An 18311-nucleotide genomic window follows, 5' to 3' on the forward strand; every position below is an offset into this window, starting at 1 on the left:
AATAATAAAACAGAGAATGAAGAAATATTGGACTTCTCTAACTTTGCATCAAGTTCTGTGTGTGACTTTGGACAACCTTCTATTAACACTCCCTCCACTCACACCTTGGTTTTAGTGTGAGTTTAAATGGTAGTGATTAGGTGTTAACATGGAGTGTTTAACTAAAAGCAGCCTCAGTGGCCCTTAAGTACCAGCAACAATGGGAGTGTGCTTGCACACAAACCCTTATACCTAACTACAACCGTGTGGGTCTTAAAGATGCTTAAAGACTCAAACTTTGTTCTGCTACTTCAGACCAACACGGCTAGCAACAATGTGAATTTGAATGTACAGAGGACTTAGTGGAATATTGCTCTCCTCTGTACCTTCTTTCTGCCACCATTGAAAATAACAGAGGGAGCTGATTTTACTTATTGGTTTTGTGTGCGCTATCTTGATTGAATCATCCAATGTTTTCTTTAAAACATTGGAAAGCAATGATAAGTAAGGTTGTTTGTGTGACTGGATCTTTTATTACATGGGAGGGATTAACTCTTTCTCCCCCCATGCTGTTTCCCTGATGGAAATTGCCTCACAGAACTGCTATTAGCCAAGGAGGTGGTTGGACTGAAAACCAGTTTCAACACAGATATCTAAGTTGTCTCCCTACTGCAGCTGATAACAGCTCTGTTATGGGGTAAGAGACAAAAGGGGGGGATGGAAAGGATTATTTATCTACCCCTCCATTGCTTCACTCTCTCCCATTGCTTTTTGATGTTATAGAAAACTTGGAAAGATCTAATCACGGATCTCTTGTGTAACACATCCTTCAACTTTTAGGTGCTATTTCTTGGATTTTGTAATAGATTTTTAATTGTTGTAAGATAGTTTTGCAGACAAACGGTGTCTCAATTACTGGCCCGTTACTCTTTAGGCTTGAAGTTCATTGGGAAGCATTGTATAGCAGTGGCATGCTAAGGAAAGTTGCACCCTTCTAAATCCAAGTCAATTAGTTTAGGACATAATTCTGCTCCGTATTGCCTTGTTAAGTCAGTGTTTCTCAGCACTTAACCTGCATCCCACGGGGTTGTTGTGAGGACACATAAATGAGGTCAGAGTGTAGCACAGCACTTTCTTCACTGTGAAGGTCTATAGAAATTAATTTGTGCTTATTACTGGGGATTCTTAAATAATTAAGGAAGGGCGAAGCCCAGAATAGATTACACAAAACATTATATTATTTAAATCTGGCAACATTTCTCCGGATCTCAGCCTACGGAGGCCGTAAGGTGAGTTTCACCATCCCCAAATGCTCAGTACATAATGCAAAAGAGTTGGATTCCTCTTCTTCCTCCCCGCCCCCATAGCTCACTCTTTAATCCCCCCTCCTGCATCCAAAGAAAGAAAAAGCTTTTGCTTGCAGCCTCTCTCTCTCCCTGCCATTTTACTGGGACACGGCAGACAGCTTTCTCCCTGCCCCCAACTCAGCCTGGGCTTTTTCCTGTCTCTTAACTCCACCAGTACAGCAGTGAGCTGTGTGTGTGTGTATGAGGGGGGGCTAGCCCAAGCTCGCCTGCCTGTCACTGGAGTTTTAGTTTGCATTCTGAAGAAAGGAGGAGGGGGAGGGAGGAGGGAGAAGGGAGGGAGAATGTCTTGTTTGTGGCTTGTCAGCAATTGCTTGAGACAAGCTTCCATGTGTGAAAGCTACTTGGCATGAATGCCTGGGCCATACCAAGTCTCCCGGCAGCGAGAGGGGGAGGCTGAAGAAAAAACAGAGCGGACCAGAGCAGACAATAGGCCCCTAAAGTGTTCCCCCTAAGTAGCTTTGATGTTGTCCTAGTATCTTGATACCAGGAGACCGGGGGACTGCAGGGAGCAGGTCGCGGGTTGTTTTTTTTTGGGGGGGTTGCCATTCACTCCCCCCCCTCGTCTTGGCGGAATCATTCTCCAGAAATTCTCCTCATAACACACAATTTAAAAAAGAGGGAGAGAAAGAGAGAGAGGGAGCGAGAGCAAAGGTAAGAGAGGCTACAATTCCTCCTTCTGTGGCAGCCAGCGGCAGCGGCAGCGGCAGCGGCAGCGGCAGCGCTTGTTTGCTCAGCCAGCCTCGAGCGTTCCGTGCTTGGCGAGGGAGAGACGCAGGAGGGGGAGCCGCTCGTTCCGGAGCCGCTTCAGTTAGCCGCCCTCTCTGGCTTGGGGGTCAGTGGCAGGCTGGCCACTTCAGAGTCACTCCGAAGGGAGCCCAGGAATGCCTCTCTCTGGGTGTGCACGCGTGTGCGGAGGTGTTAGTATTGGGGGGGGGGGGGTGGCGTTGCTATTTTGTGGCAGCTGCCTCCCCCCCCCCCCCTCGCCTCCTAATTCCTCGCCGCGTCTTTTTGGCGAAGCCCGAGAAGCGAGCGGAGCGGGGTGGGGTGGCTGCTGGGGAAAGGGGCAGAGCGCAGCGCAGCGGGGTTCTGGCTGGCGGCCTCTGGGCTCCGAGCTCCCGCTCGCTTTTCATTCGCCGCTTGGAGAGGGAGCACAAGGGCCGGCCCGGCGAGAGGAGCCGCCGCAGTGATTGCATCGCGAGCAACAGCCCGCTTGGCTCCGGGCGCATGGGGCTTTTTTTACACGCACACACACACACACACAGACAGACCGAGCGCGGCTGTGGCTGCGGCGGCTGCTGAGGAGGCTTCCCGATGCGCCATGGCTTCAGCGCTTGGGCTGGACAAGGGGGGAAGGGGGAAGGGAGGGGGCATCTAGAAACTTTTCCCAGTCGGCGGGGGGCATCTCCTCTGCTTTGGCTCGTGCCTCAGTTTCCCCTGGTGCGTTAAAGCGACTAATAGAGGATCCACGCCCACCTCGAGCAACGTTTTCACGTGTTGAGGGTCTTTGATCAAAAGGCTTTTGGAGAACGCGAAAGTTAGCATGGTGTTTTTTTTTCAAATTGTCTAATCTTTCAGAAAGCTCTTCCACTCCCCCTGACAAGAGGCAAGAGAGCACAGATCAAGTACACGGCATTTCTAAGCGAACACAAAGCTTTTTATTTTATTCTCTCTCTCCCCCCCCCCACCTGTTGGCTTCTGTCCTTTTCTGTTGTGTCGTTTGCAAGATTTACTAGTCGATTAATACTGAGAATGAGGTGGGAGGAGGAATTAAGGGTTTTCACCCGCCTCTCTAATTGTACATATGTTTAAGAAACAGTGAGATGCCTAGAAGAAGAGGGAGACCATGAATCTTTTGTCATTGTTATATTCAGACCGGGAGGGGGGGGATTTAGCTGGGGCTTCACGTCTGTGCTTTGCAAGAGGGCTTTTAAAAAATAGAATTATATGCATATCTGAATTTATGAAGCAAATTTTATTTACAGAATGGTACCATGTATCATTTAACAAATAGCCTTCTGAGTGTAAGGGAAACAGTATAAGAGAGCTGCTTGTTCACTCCTGCTGTTTTTGTAGATGTAACCTTATTGCTGCTGATATAATGCTTAAAAAAGCAAAAGACGGAACAGGGCTGGGATCTGGTTTATTATTAGTGATAATGGTCTTTAAAAAACCAAAGTGAAACAAAAACAACACCCCATCCCCCACCAACCCCCCCCTCTCCCGGATATCTTAGGTTTTGTGGATGTTTATTACATGTAAAATATTGTTAGGGTTTTAATTGAAGTTGAAGGTGAATTCTCCAAGGTCCTTTTGATTTTTATCACTTACTCTAGAGTTTATTACTTTTGGACAAATAACCAGAACCTCTATAAAAGTCTTGAGTGGCACAAATTTCCATCAGCCTATCATCCCTTAACACAACCTGAGCCACACAGAAACAGTAGTTGAAAGAGAAAAAAGGGAGAGACCCATGCTTTTGCAGCCACAGCCTGCAAAATGTGTGTTAAGGATTGTGTGCAGGAAGAGAGAGAGTGGGAGGGAGACAAATTCGGCCTGAGACCCTCCTCAGTCTAGCTAGGAAAATGGAGGCTCCTTCTGCCTGTGCAAAGTGAGAAGCAGGGATTCTGTGGTGCTGTTCTTACTAAAGCACTTTACCCACATTGAAGGCACCCGAACTTTCTTTGGCGAGACAGTATTTTATTGTTAGAGGCTGCCAATGCTTTTATGGAACTGTGCAATGCATTTAATGATATAATTTGTATAAGAGGCAGGAAAAATATAGTTTTTAGACAATTTTTGGAAATGGCAATCAGTATGAAAGAAGAGACAGCTTACCTTAGTGCAGGGGTAGTCAAACTGCGGCCCTCCAGATGTCCATGGACTACAATTCCCAAGAGCTCCTGCCAGCATTTGCTGCCAGGGGATCATGGGAATTGTAGTCCATGGGCACCTGGAGGGCCGCAGTTTGACTACCCCTGCCTTAATGGAAGGACTCAAAAGGTCGGTGGCCTGAAGAGCTGCTGCTTGCATGGCACTGTATGTACATGGTGTAGGGAAAAACAGTGTCTGTGAATACTATCCTGAAAGCTGCACATGTTTTTTATTATGATGCATGTACATGCGTTGGTAAGTTAGGACTGACGATTTTCCAAGGCCTCTCCTTAAAGAAACCTAGGCTGTGTAGTGTTGATAGAAGCATGTAGTGAAATGATGTATGAAGCAACCGTAATAACTCAACAGAGATTTTTTAAATATGCAAAATCAATGGAGCAGGTTAGATGAAAGGGGAGTCGCAAAAACTCAGACAAATCAAAGGAAGGCCCTGCTTGTATGGAAAATTTTGACATGAAAAAGGAGCGTGAGACCTGAATGAAGCCTCCATTGTTGTTTATGGCTAAAAGGGAGAGAGGCTCATTTTGCGAATGAAGAGAGGTAAGCTCTAAAGAAAGCAACAAACATGAATGGAGATCTTAGTCGAAAAGGAGGGAGCTGTGTGCACGAGTAAACTAGGAAGAGTAAGAAATCTCCAAGTGCTGCCCTCTGTGTTAACTCTGTGCTGTTCTTCATGAACATGGGGGGGAGTATCTATGCACATTCCAGTATATTGTTCTAGAATTTAGCAGCATGCACTGATCATCCTGTGTGTATTCCTTTTTAACAAGGAAATGAAATGCCCTGTTTTTTTCATTAAGGTCCTTCTGACTTATAATATGACCATGTCCAGTGGCTAAGAGTTTCTTTATGTGCAACGCACACTGTACTCCAATGGGACAAAACAGGTGTATGCCATAAATATGTCTGTATTAATACCAGTAGAAATTATTTTTCTTTGGTTCCTAATACATGTTTGAATCAGCACAAGGAAGGCATAAAATCCCAACCATGCCATAACAGGACTATTTAATGTTTAAATACAAAAATTATTTATAAGAATGTCACATTCTTGTTACAGAAGGGCAAGTGGTGGGTGTTGCTTCACTGGACCTAGAACAGTTAAGTGAACCTTATGTGTCCCTGGAATGGTTGTGGCAGGATAGAATCTGGTCTGGGGTGGAGATTCTGCCATCTAGCACGTTCCTGGAACCACCTGGACTGCCCAGATCTGATTTTCTGCTCTTAAGCAATGTACTACGTAGGCAGCATGTGGCATAGAGTTCAGATTTGGGAGCCACAATGCAGAAATCTTTGAATGTAACCTGGAGGGCACAATTTTATTCCTTAGTTATTTATGCCAAGATGACCTCTATGTTAGCAGGGAGGTCATACTTTCAGGCCTTTTACAGTTCTAGGGCATATGCCACAGTTCTCTTTCATGATTGGCTCACAGAGATTTTGTACAGATCTCTTTCTGCATGCTTACTTATTTATAAAGTCATGCCATTAAAGTGGATCCGTTGTAGATCTGTATCAGGCTGCTCTGATTTGATTTGTATGAAGACTTCTGGTTGTAGGGAAGTTCTGTTCTTTTAACATGTTTAAACATGTCAAAGTATGTTCTGCTTTATTGGAAAAGCTGGTGATGTGAATCTTCTGCCACTGTTGTTTTTACACTTTGCATTAAGAATTCCCACCTGTTTGAATGCTGCCCATAATGCTGTTACCTGCTCATGGCTGTGTGGTGCCCTATTTAATTCCAATCTAGTTCCTATTAGGTAAATCACAAAGCTCAACAACAGTGAAGCACTAATTGGCCCCTTGGTGGCAGACTGAGAATAAATGCTGCCAAGGAGTGTTAGGAGGAGAAGAAAAATGGGGTGATGGGCCCTTTAGCTTTAGAAGAAATATTGAACGGTAAATTGGAATTCAGTCAAAAATAGCATTTTTTTGAGAGGCCTTTCCTTATAGAAAGAACAAGTTGCTTTTGCTATCTCTTCTCCACAAGTGGTGGAGTTTGAACAAAAGGAAACACCCATGCGCATTCCTGTGCCTCTTTTTTTCTTTCAAAGCTGTTGATCTCATTAAATCTTGATTTTAAAAAATCCTAAATGTGCTAACAAGCAATTGCAGCTCAAGACCACTAATGACCCCAGCCCCTGTTTCATTGTGTGCCATCAGCTGCAGGCCAGCCAGCTCCGTCTAAACCAAGTGTGTTTTATCGTCCCATTGGAGCAACCACCTCACCAGAGAAAAGCAGGGAATATAGGAAGGCTTCCAGAATTTTCTGCCATTCTGTTTTTTTCTGCTATTTTAAGTGGGTAACAGGGAAGAACAAAACCGGGATATTTAATTTTCATTTTTTAAGGTTGAGTTAGATCAAGACGTGTTAGGTAGCTATGTTTGTCTGTCCGAAGCAGTAGAAAAGAACAAGAGTCCAATAGCACCTCAAAGGCTTAACAAAATTTGTGGCACGGTGTGAGCTTTGGTGAGTCACTGCTCACAAAAGAAGAGTTGGTTTTTATACCCTGCTTTATCCCCTTCTCTTCCTGACAGGACTGCTCTATGAGAACAGCTCTAATGACTTTGACTAGCCCAAAGTCACCCAGCTGGCTGCATCTGGAGGAGTGGGGAATCAGACAGAGCTCTCCAGATTAGAGGCCACCACTCTTAACCACTATACCAAGTTTGCTCATACCCTGCCACAAATTTTGCTTGCCTTCAAGTTGCTACTGGATTCTTCCTCTTTTCTATTTTTAAAGTTGTGTGAATTCTGTTTGTGATTATGCCAAGTGATTCTCAGAGGCTTATCAAGTAAACATCGTTTAACCTCTTATAAGTTTTTGTACTGTCTACAGTTAACAAACAACTAGTCGTCTCCACCAGCATAGACCCTGGCTAGCAAACCTGAGCCATCAAATTGGTTACAGAATATTTATATACTAGTAAACGTCCCAAAAATGCATAGAGCACAAGTTCTCTTGCCTGTCTCCATTTGTTCTAGACATTCCTGTTTTATGAGTATTCATACACATGTAGATTGTGCTTGTGTAAGATGAACTTTTTAATGCTGCTCATGATATGGACAGATGTGCACAAACATTTCAGCTAACACAGTGTTCCTGTTTTCTGCTTCACTGGGCTTGTTGGAAAGACAGTATGTTCTACTGGACTGAGCAGAGAGGTTCTGGAAGCCACAAACATTTTGAGATCTTGATGCTAATTTGAGGTATAGCCTGAGGCAAATCAGTAGTAAATCTATGATTAACTCTATTTCTTTGTTCTAATCCAATTTTTCAAGATAGAGGAAAGCCGTTTCACACAAGGGTAGGGCTGGGGTAAATAAACTTGCAGTATGTGTACTGTCATTGTGAATATTATAGTACCCAGTTCGATATTGTATATTTTTTTACACACAGAATAATACAAGACTCTTGGCTCTTAAGTGTGTAGTCTTCAGGTGTTGCTTGATAACACACCACTTATGTCAGATCTGCTGTGATAACACATAACACATATTAACAACTTCCTCTGCAAGGCTGAGGGGCAGAAGATATGTTTACTGAGCAGCACAATTTTATACAAATGTCAGTAGCAACGAAATGTTATAAGCATATTTACATGGAATCATGAAGAGCTCTTAAGATGCAGCTTGAACCCTGCTTCTGGTTTAATCTGAAATGATGACATGTATATCTATAATAGCAAACAGAACATTGTTCAGGTGTGATTGTTGCCTTTCCCCTGCTTTTTGTGGACTGTGTCTGTACTCATATGTTATTTAAAACACTGTGTAAGTGTTCATGAATTTATGCTTTCATCAGTTATTTTTTCACAATAAACTCACAGACACTAGCTCTTTCCCAGTTTACCCTTGTAGGAATAGGAAATGCTGAATTATTGATCTGTTTTAAACATTTTAAAGTAACTAACTATTTTTACTGTTTGTTTAAAACTTTCCCCAAAATATGGGTTGGCCTGTTAAAAATTAATAAAATGAAAAAAATCCTCAATTGAACCAAATACTTATATTCATACATACTTGTATTATAATATGTATTATAATACTAATACAAGTGGCCCTATGATAGTGTCATGTGGGCCTGTCAGTTCTCATCTCAGGACAGAAAAGGGTGGTTGAACTGTATATCTGGAAATTGGATTTGACAGGAAACTATTCTGCAGTGACCACATCTTTCTATCTGATGGAATATGCATGCATTTTTATTCTCATGTATGACCACCAAAGTACCAACTATCATGTTAGAACAGCCCTTAGACGCAGATGTAACATGGGAAAAAATGGTTGAAAGCCAGGCTATATGACAAAAGTTTGCAAAGTGCAATGAAAATATGTCAAAAGCCAGAATAAATTTTGATCTGCTAAAGATGAACGCATACGTAGAATTGAATTGCCTTGTAGTCTGAATTTTGTTCAGACTTGTCATGAGATTTTTCAGTAAATATCTACTATTTTTGAGTACCACAATTGGGTATTTACCGTAGAGTGCCACTATCCAGTATCTATTTATTTTATTTATTATATTTATATATCACCCTCCCCTGAGGCTCAGGGCAGTTTACATGGAACATAGAAAACAGTATGTAGAAGTTAATTTTTCATAACAGCAATCATATTAACACTAATAACATTGTTGATAACTATAACAGGGGACAGTGGTGCAAACAGGTCTAGGGCAGAACGCATGAAGGGCTTTCTGGGAGGGGCCCTGTGGATGTTGCTGGTTTCGCTCGGTCTCAATCAACTACTATTGGGTTTCAAACTTTTCCATTTATTTATTTAATTTATATCCTGTCTTTCTTATTGAGAACCAAAGTGAATTACAAAATATAAAACAATGCAAAATGACAGCATATAGAGTATAGACTTGTTCATGACATCCAATGAAAAATACAATAGGGCAAGAATCACAGAATTAGAAAACGGTGCAACAAAAACCCTGTCCCGGGCATACTCTAAACAATGCAGGAGAGGTTTACAAAGTTTGACGAAAATGCGGCAAAACGAGAATAAACACAAACATCCTAGAAGACTACAATCCTGTTTTGCTTATAAAAGCAGTCTCCTGAACTGTTACATCATATTACTGTTTTAATCTCTGATTTAAATGTCCTCTGAACATTTCTATTTTGCATAGAAAATGATAAAACTATAGGAGTGTTCCATGACCAAGGAACCTTTGCATATGTGTTACAGAATGTAGGTGCATTGCAGTTAATTTTGTTGCATATTAATTCATATGTAAACTTGGCTATTCACATAGCCAGGCCTTACATGAGTTCAGAGATCAGTATATATCTTGCTGAACATGCTTTGCTGGAGAAATCACAAATACTGGTCTTTCCATGAAGTTATCTACAGTTATTGGCATTCTCATGGGGAACACCTGATAAGTTTCCAAGGAACCCCAAGGTTTCTGGGGATACAGCTGGAAACAACAGATTTATAAAATAACTAAGGGCAATGCCCATTGTATCCAAGAATACAATAGGCACTAGGCTTTGGGAAGAGGAAGGGGAGGAGTTGTCCAGTCTGTAAGGGCATGGGGTTGAATGTGTGTGTTATGTGGGAGGTGTGGGAGAGGACTGACCTTTGGGAATTGTGGCACAGTGGTTACAGATTAGCTTTCCAGAGCCATGTCTTCAGATATGTGAAGGGAAAGTCAGACTGGAGACTATTCTTAGGGAGAGATTACATGGCAACCAATTCTTACCAGTTCTGCGTTCAACGTCATTTCCATTCTTGTGTAAATTAGGCCACAGACACCAAAATGTCCCCCTGCCCTAATCCACATGGGGTAGTCACAGTACACAGGTGTCCACACTGCTCCTAATGTCTCAATTTTTTTTTAATGGTAGATAAAATGTTCAGTTCAAGGAAGCCAACCTCTAGGTGGGGCCTGAAGATCTCCTAGAATTGCTGCTCAACTCTACACTATAAAGTTCAGGTCCCCAGGCAAAAATGGCTGCTTTAGAGGGGTGACTGTGTAGCATTGTATCCCACTAAGGTTTAGGGATACCAGCCTTGAGGTGGGGTTTGAGAATTCCCTGGAAATACAGCTCATCTCCAGGAAGTTAAGCTGAAGGGAAAGCACTCTCCCCTCACATGTATTCCTTCAAAAGAATGCACGTGGGCCCAGACACCCCTTGGTTGTTTGGCTGGGGATGTCTGCCCTTCTGAAGCCTGAGGTCTACTGTTGGTAACTGCAGTCCCTGTTGCTATTTGTATAGCCAAGTTGTTGCCTAATAAAAGTAGATCACCTAGTTTCCCCCAAAATCTCACTCTCTACTTTCCTATAAAGCTAACTCCACTTGAAATTCTGGGCCACTTACGCCTTTGAGTTCATAGGACCTTTTTGCAAATGCTGTTGTTGTTGTTTTTTAAATTTACCAGGCCAAGCTTGAAAAAGGTCACTTTGGTTCCCATTTCTCTCCAGCCATTTACTTGTTCACTATTTACAGTTTCAGGCTGTAAATATTCTTTATTTAGATCTTCCTGTACTTTCCAGACTCGCAGGACTGATGCTGGTCTGTATGTCTGCGCCTCAAAATACAAACAGTTAGGGGTAAGGGCTGGCCAAAGCCCATTGCCCAGGAGGGACACACCTGCACCACTCCACCCCAACCGCAGTTTGTAAGCCTCTACCATGGTCTCTAGATCGCTGCTCATGTCTAGATTATAATGATCAGCTCTGCAGGCAAAAATGGCTACTTTGGAGGCCGAACTCTGAGGCATTGTACAATTTTGAAGTCCCACCTCCAAACCTCCAGAAATATTTCCGACCCAGGGGTAGCCAGCCTCCAGGTGGGGCCTGAAGAGCTCCTGGAATTACAGCTCATCTGCAGACTATAAAGATGAGTTCCACAGGCAGAAAGGGCTGCTTTGGAGATTGGACAGGGTTGTTGTGGAGAAGAAACATTTAAGGCTGTTGTTGAGTTGAAACACTTGAAGCCTACTGCACAGGCCTAACTGTCACACCCAACAACTTCACTCACTTTGCTTTAGACCACTGATGGAACTGGCAGGTGGCTGGTGTGTGAATAAATCTTTGTTGTTCTTAAAGGTGCTACTGGACTCTGATTTTATTGTGGGCTGTCCTTTGCATGCTGTTCTGAGGACCTGGCCTCAGAAGTGAATAGAGGAGCAAGGAGGAAAAGGGGTGCTGAGATCTCCACTGTACATCTGAACAGAATGAGTGCTGGGAGTCATGGGGGATGGCAGCTTCTCCCCCCAACCTGTTCTCAGCCTGTGTGGGAAAAGGGGTCTCAGGAGGACCAAAAAAACACCCTCTGGGTGTTTTGAAAGCAATCTCTTCCTCAAGCCTTCCATCAGCCACCCCATGTCTGTGGGAAACACAGGAGGGATGAGAACTGGTGTGGGAGGGGGACCCTTCCTCATGAGCCATGGCCCTATCATCTAGGTCACATGGGGCTGGTCACTCAGCCTGGCCCACCTCACAAGGTGGTTGTTGGTGGGGGTGGGGAGGGGAGCCAGGAAAGGGGAAAAGAGAAAACAAGAACGAAAGGCAGAATGTAGCTGCTGAGGTTGGACATATGGTGTGTGTGTTTAAAAACCACATTTTCTTGCAAGAACAATGACTCATCTTCCTAAAAGTGGGATATATACACATAAAAAGTAACTGATTTGTATGGAAGTGTGAGATACCCTCCCTTTTATGGCACCTCTTGAAAGAAAATCTTATAGTGCATAGGATTAAATATATTTATTGGGGCTTTTGTGAGTTCTCACCCATAAATCAACCATGATTACTGGTAGGAATCGATTACTTTAGTTTGTATTTTGAGTAAAAAATAGTATTGTTAATTGGGTTTGCCTGCGTCCTTTATGAATTTTATATCTCCAGTACCTGGCTTTATATTTTATGGCAGTGGTCCCTAACCTTTTTTAGGCTGGGGACCGGCAGGGCAACTGCCCCGCCCGCGCATTGTGCATGCACGCCCACGCGGCATGAAAGTGCCGCGCATGCGCGATTCGGCCCTGATTCCCTCTCCCCCCCTCCGCAGGCTTGCGGCCCAGGAAGTTTTTTACTGCGGTGGGGGGGCGGGGAGAGGGAACCGTGGCCCGGCGCCATGGCCTTCGCGAACCAGCACCGGGCCGCAGCCCGGAGGTTGGGGACCACTGTTTTATGGCACACATGGCCTGGTCCTACAAGGAACATTTATGTCCGATTCAGCCCTTGTAACAAATGCCTTCAATGCCCCTGTAAGAGATTTTAAGGGCTTCTGTGTGCTGAACAGATGCACTGAGCCATGGGCCCTCCTCTAATGCAGGGTTGCACAAAGGAATCTTGACAGAGTTACCTACAAGAACACAATGTAAAAAAAAACTCTGTTTACAGATACAGACTGAACTAATCTTCCCAAACTGATTGATTCAGGTAAGTATGGGTGTTGTAGAGTACTTTGGGAAGGTTTTGAATCTCAAAGGACGAAGACAACCATACCCAAGCCTGAGAGTGCTTCTGGGCATTAAGGCCCATTGAAGTAGATGAGTCAGAGCAGCATTCTGTGGGAACCAGCTGCTTATGCGCTCCAAGACGAAGTTTGGGATTCAAATTGGAAACTGATTGACTTAGGCCTGTCTGGCTAGTTAGCCCCCAAACAGGGCCGCAATCTGTTCCACAAATACCACCTTGGCATGTTTTTGTGCTTCATTAAAACTGCAATTGTAGCATTGTCCTCAGGAGAGAACGGAGTACCTTGACACACCATATCATGAGTCTTGCAATGAGGATTTGGATTAATAAAAACCTATGTATACAAACCATCTTATCAATCAGCAAACTATGAGAGAATGTCTAACCTCCTAGCCCAAGACTTTTCTCCTTCCCTCCCACCATATATGCTACTTCCTACCCACTATTCTAGTCTTTCTATAGATCTTTTCATCCTCCATATGTGTTTCCCTGCCTCTTTCTTGATTCAAGTGATGTTTTTGTCCTCTCTGATGCATGTTGTGTTGATGTTAAGGCATTACCATAAACACAGTAATGTATAAAATGTTACATGGCCTTCTGTTCTCCTAGCAGGAGTAATAATGATTGTGGAGCATTTTTGGTATATTATTCAAACAAAATAAAAGATATAAAACTTAAATACTATCACACACACACACTTAAATACTATCACACACACACAGGGTCAAGGAGTTCTTTTAGGGCAGTGGCTCTCAACCCTCCTAATGCTGTAACTCTTTAATACAGTTCTTCATGGTATGGTGACCCCCAACCATAAAATTATGCAAGTGTTCTTTCACAGAAATTAAACCGAAACTGACCAATGGCGGGAAGATCCACTGTTCATGATTGTATATACATTGTTCCCCCCCCCCCCTGAGGTTTCTCAGTTCAGCTCTGCCTCTTGTCCCACCATGCCGATCTCGCTCTTTTTGCCTGCTCCAGACAGACGAACACTCTATCTCGATCTAGCCCAAAAGGCTGTTGTGTGGATGGAGCCCTCCCACAGCCAAGCTGCTTGCTGTGCCATGACCCCCATGAAAAGGTTGTTCGACCCCCAAAGAAGTTCCACCCCCAGGTTGAGAACCACTGTTTTAGGGGAAGGGGAAAGAGGCTTCTACAGAACCATACAGAATTAAAAAAAAAAAACCCAGAGCTTTCCATTTCCCATTACGATTGTTCTATTTAAAATCAAACAAATATTGAAATTAAAAAAGAGGGTCGTACTGTCCCTTCTTCAGAATTCAGAAGTTGCCAAAAAAAGTCCTTTGGCAGTTCGGTTTAATAAAACACCATCTTTACTAATTTCAGTTCTAATAGCATCATATATGATAAGGGCCTTTTTTGATGCCTATAAAAAGAATTAAACGTGTCTCTAAATATATTAGCCTCTGATCAGGATCATATCAGCCTTTAAGTTAATCAAGATCTATTCATCCCAACACTTGTAAATTCAGGAGGCTACAAAAATGGTATTGTTTGGTTTTAGTGCCCTTTGAATAACTACAGAACCAGTTTCTCAGCATGGTGTTAGAAAACAGTAATCATTGTAGCTTCGAAAGCCAATGAGGCAAACACGTCCTCATTTTGGAGCTTCAGAAGGTGTAACCAGGCACCACTTTTTGAGGGAACAGGACAGCCACAGGGGGAGAGAAACTGGGATTTGGAAAATGCTGTGGGATTAGAGGTCTTTAACCTTCTTTCCCTGCCATTTCCCCCAACTTGGATCTTATCTCATTGTAATTCCTATTTTCCATACAGGGAGACAGGATTTTGGGCATCATAACATCAGTTTATAAGGATTACAAGCAAAAGAAGCAGACTAATGGCTCCACTATGAATTCTGAAACTCCTGGATAAATTTCTGCGTACGGGATCTTTCTGATGCCAGTTTTATTTCGTGCTGCATGATGCTGATCTCATAATGCTTTTATTTATTCATTTTTATCGTATTCCGTGAAATGCTAAATTGAGGCTTCCCATTTTTTTTTTAATCACAGTAATCCTGTAAAGTGAGTTAGGCAGAGAGGACAATTACAGTGTCATTCTAAAATAACTTTTCTGGAAGTAAGTCCCATTGATTAGACTTGAGCAGCATTCTGAGAATTCCTCACTGAGTGAAAGTGAGCTTGGGATTTTAACCTGCATTTCTCTAGTAAAGTCCAACACTAGCCATTTGCACCACATCTCATCCAAACATCAGCTCAGTTGAAATTTTTTTGAGTGATTTAAAAAAATGTTGACCTGTTTTCTTTAATGTGATAACATCCAAATCTTTTCATGAGGAAATGGTTTGTGATGATTTGTCCATAACATAAATCATGCCAGTAAATATATTGTTTCAATTTTACTTTTGTGACCTATTTTCCAATGGTTTCTTAGCTTTTAGATTCTAAAACATGGAAAAGGGTTGCTTACTACATACAGTCTGATAACAATAGTATATGGATCATGTTCAAGAAGCAGAACTGCTTGCTTCTCTGACCCCCCCCCCCTCCAGCTTGGTGTAGTGGTTAGGAGTGCGAATTTCTAATCTGGCGAGTCGGGTTCAATTCTGCGCTCCCCTACATGCAGCCAGCTGGGTGACCTTGGGCTTGCCACAGCGCTGATAAAACTGTTCTGACCAAGCAGTGATATCAGGGCTCTCTCAGCCTCACCCATCTCACAGGGTGTCTGTTGTGGGGAGAGGAAAGGGAAGGCGACTGTAAGCCACTCTGAGACTTCTTCGGGTAGAGAAAAGCGGCAAGAACCAACTCTTCTTCTTCTTCTTCTTCTTCTTCTTCTTCTTCTTCTTCTTCTTCTTCTTCTTCTTCTTCTTCTTCTTCTTCTTCTTCTTCTTCTTCTTCTTCTTCTTCCCACAAATCCTCCCTTCAGCTCAGTTCTTGGCTGGAGGATATGATCTTATGGCACCTTCTTTCTAAACCATGGTTACCTGATAACTTGCTCATCTCATAAAAGAGAGAAGAAAGCTAAGAGTGATTAATTTGACCAATTTTAGTTTTTTCTTGGACATTTTGCATAATTTTATAACATCTGTCCAATATACTCCATTCTATGGCATGTTATTTTGAGCTTGCCCAAAAACTGCTGCCAACCAAAATTGGAAACCATGGCTTGAAGTGGGTTTGAAAATCATTGTTTATGCTAAGTGTGGATGTGGATGATGTAATTTCTTAATTCACCCACTGGAGTTTTGGACATGGTTCCACTTCTATGAGCTGCTGACTTACGGATTCAGGAATGAATTTATGATCTTGTGAAATTGATGCTCTGGGGACAGGAAAAGAGCAGACAATTCTGAGGGCTTTTCTGCACATTAAAAAATAGCATTACTCCAGCGCAATGGTGTAATGCTAGAAAAAATTGCGCCTCCAGCAATTCCTCACCTCCTGTCTCCTCTGCCGCCCTCTCGTGCGTCTTACCACCCAGTACACCTGCTTGAAATGGCAGAAGAGGAGAACGTGCTAGACACGCTCCTTTCTTTTTCCCAAATTATTTTTTTGGGGGGGGGGGAGAGGCATGCTTTGTGTGTAAACTGGTGGTGAAAAGGTTTTTTTTTTTGCTTTGCTTGGGCAATTGTACATCTATTTGTTGCTCCAGGCAGTTTGTATTAAAAAAAAGAAAGAAGCCCCATCCCCAGAAGAAGGGAGAGGGAGGCAGGTGCAAGGGCGGGCTCTGGAACTAGAGATAGCACTACTTCAGCTCCACACATTCTCTTGGCGTGTGGCATAGTTGGGGGAATCCAGTTAATGTGATTCTCCCACTACCGCTTTAAAATAGAGGATGTAGCTGGTTTGCTGCTGGGTCGCTGGATGCTGACAATGTCGTGCAAAGCACCAAAAATATGGCGTTCACAAAAGGCATATTTCACTATTTTTCTTGGGTGTGGAACTGCCCTGAATCATGACTATTTGGAACTTCTGAACTCTGGTTAACACAAGCCATTGCATAAACTGGTTAGCACAAGCCATGGTTTTATTTGATGTTTGAATTAAGCTGAAGAGTTAGAATTATTCAGTTTGGCTCCAGTTGCAGCCAATTTGTTGTGGCTTCACACAAACACTTCTCACTTATAGAATGAATGACACAGCATTATGTATGAAATTGTAGAGGAGACTAGCTACTGTCCCTTTCACAAATTTCAGTAGAAAATTTGCTTGGCTGTTTTTATGTGCCTTTATTTATTCCTGATGTTCTTTGTCATTTTAAGACTGCAGTCTTCTGTTTATAGAGGAGCAGCTCTTATTGCTCACTTAGTTTCCTGCTCAACAAACATAGAAATATATTCCACATTAGAGGAAAAAGAGGTTAAGATTATTTGAGAAACCTTGAAAATAACAAAGGTTACAAATAACAACATCTTAAGTTGACCAGCTGATAGGAATTTTGGTATAAATGACTGCAAATACTGGCAGGGGCTCATGGGAATCGTAGTTCATGGACATCTGGAGGACCACAGGTTGACTAACCCTGTGTGTGCCTGAATTAATATATTCAAGAAAAAATGAATGCACTTCCTTCTTTGGGTTGAACGTTGAATTGGGGTTTTTACTTGATTTTATGTAACCCACCATGAGTCCAAGGAGAGTGGCGGGATACAAATTAAAACAATAAACCTGTCTCACGTATATATAAGACAAGGTATGTTGAGTATACTTAATTCACTCTTAGATTATGCCTTTTTAAAGCCCAGCTCATTGTGCAAGTGACCAGCCTACTGCAGGGGGCCCTGAGATCAGAGAAGAGCTCCTAAAAGGGCCATGGCCATAAAAAGATGGAGAATGGCTGATTTTGATGTTTGTATCCATGAAGAAGAAGAAAAGTTGGCTTTTATACCCTACTTTTCACTACTCAAAGGAGTCTCAAAGCAGCTTACAATCGCCTTCCCTTCCTCTCCTCACCTCTCCCCCTGAGGTAGGTGGGCTCTGACAGAACTGTCTTGAGAGAACCCAAGGTCACCCAACTGGCTGCATGTGGGGGAGGAGTGGGGAATCAAACCTGGCTCTCCAGATTAGAGGCTGCTGCTGTTAACCACTACACCAAGCTGGCACTCTCTTAGGGTAGACTGTAAAGCTTGCGCTGGTAGCTGATGAAATCTGTAGTCTGAAATGGAGAACAGAAGCTTGAAAGCAGCAATGGTTCTCAAGTCTTCCCTGAGTGGGAAAGTATAAGGACAAGCTTAGTCCATGATTTTGGCAAGCTTAAGTTTGCTATATCTGTATGCCACCCGTCTTCCAAGTCACTCAGTACTGGTGATCTCTGAGGTCTCCTGTGCAGACATTAACCAAAGCTAGGTCTGCATGCTTGGCTTCAGGTGTGTTGCTGCCTCACACGCCTTCAGAATATACATGGCCCAGCTGAGCCCCTCTTTCATGTATAACCCTTTTTTCCAGGCACAGAGTTGTCTAAGGGAAAAATGAAGAAAAGTAGGAGGTGTAAGAAAGAAACGGTTGCTGTCTGTGCTAAAGCTTCCCTTCCAGTTCTCCTGTCAGGTCTACCTAGAATTACCAACTGCTAGACTGGGCCCTCTGACCTTCCTTTCATATTTGTTCCTGCACAGCAGTTATCGGGTGATGTTATTCAGCTACATACT

General features: G+C 43.0%; 1 protein-coding gene across 3 annotated transcripts in view; it reads left to right on the forward strand.

Annotated features, from left to right (window-relative positions):
- The first annotated feature begins 1796 nt into the window (after window positions 1-1796).
- BCL9 (BCL9 transcription coactivator) overlaps window positions 1797-18311 on the forward strand; it is a 110383-nt gene continuing 93868 nt past the window's right edge. For all 3 annotated transcript variants that reach the window (XM_077342311.1, XM_077342308.1, XM_077342313.1), the window contains exon 1: window positions 1797-1997. The gene's annotated coding sequence lies outside the window, so the exon portion shown is untranslated. The remainder of the gene's footprint in view (window positions 1998-18311) is intronic.

This window comes from Paroedura picta, chromosome 6 (genome assembly GCF_049243985.1).
Source record: "Paroedura picta isolate Pp20150507F chromosome 6, Ppicta_v3.0, whole genome shotgun sequence".
In the NCBI taxonomy this organism is placed as follows: domain Eukaryota; kingdom Metazoa; phylum Chordata; class Lepidosauria; order Squamata; family Gekkonidae; genus Paroedura; species Paroedura picta.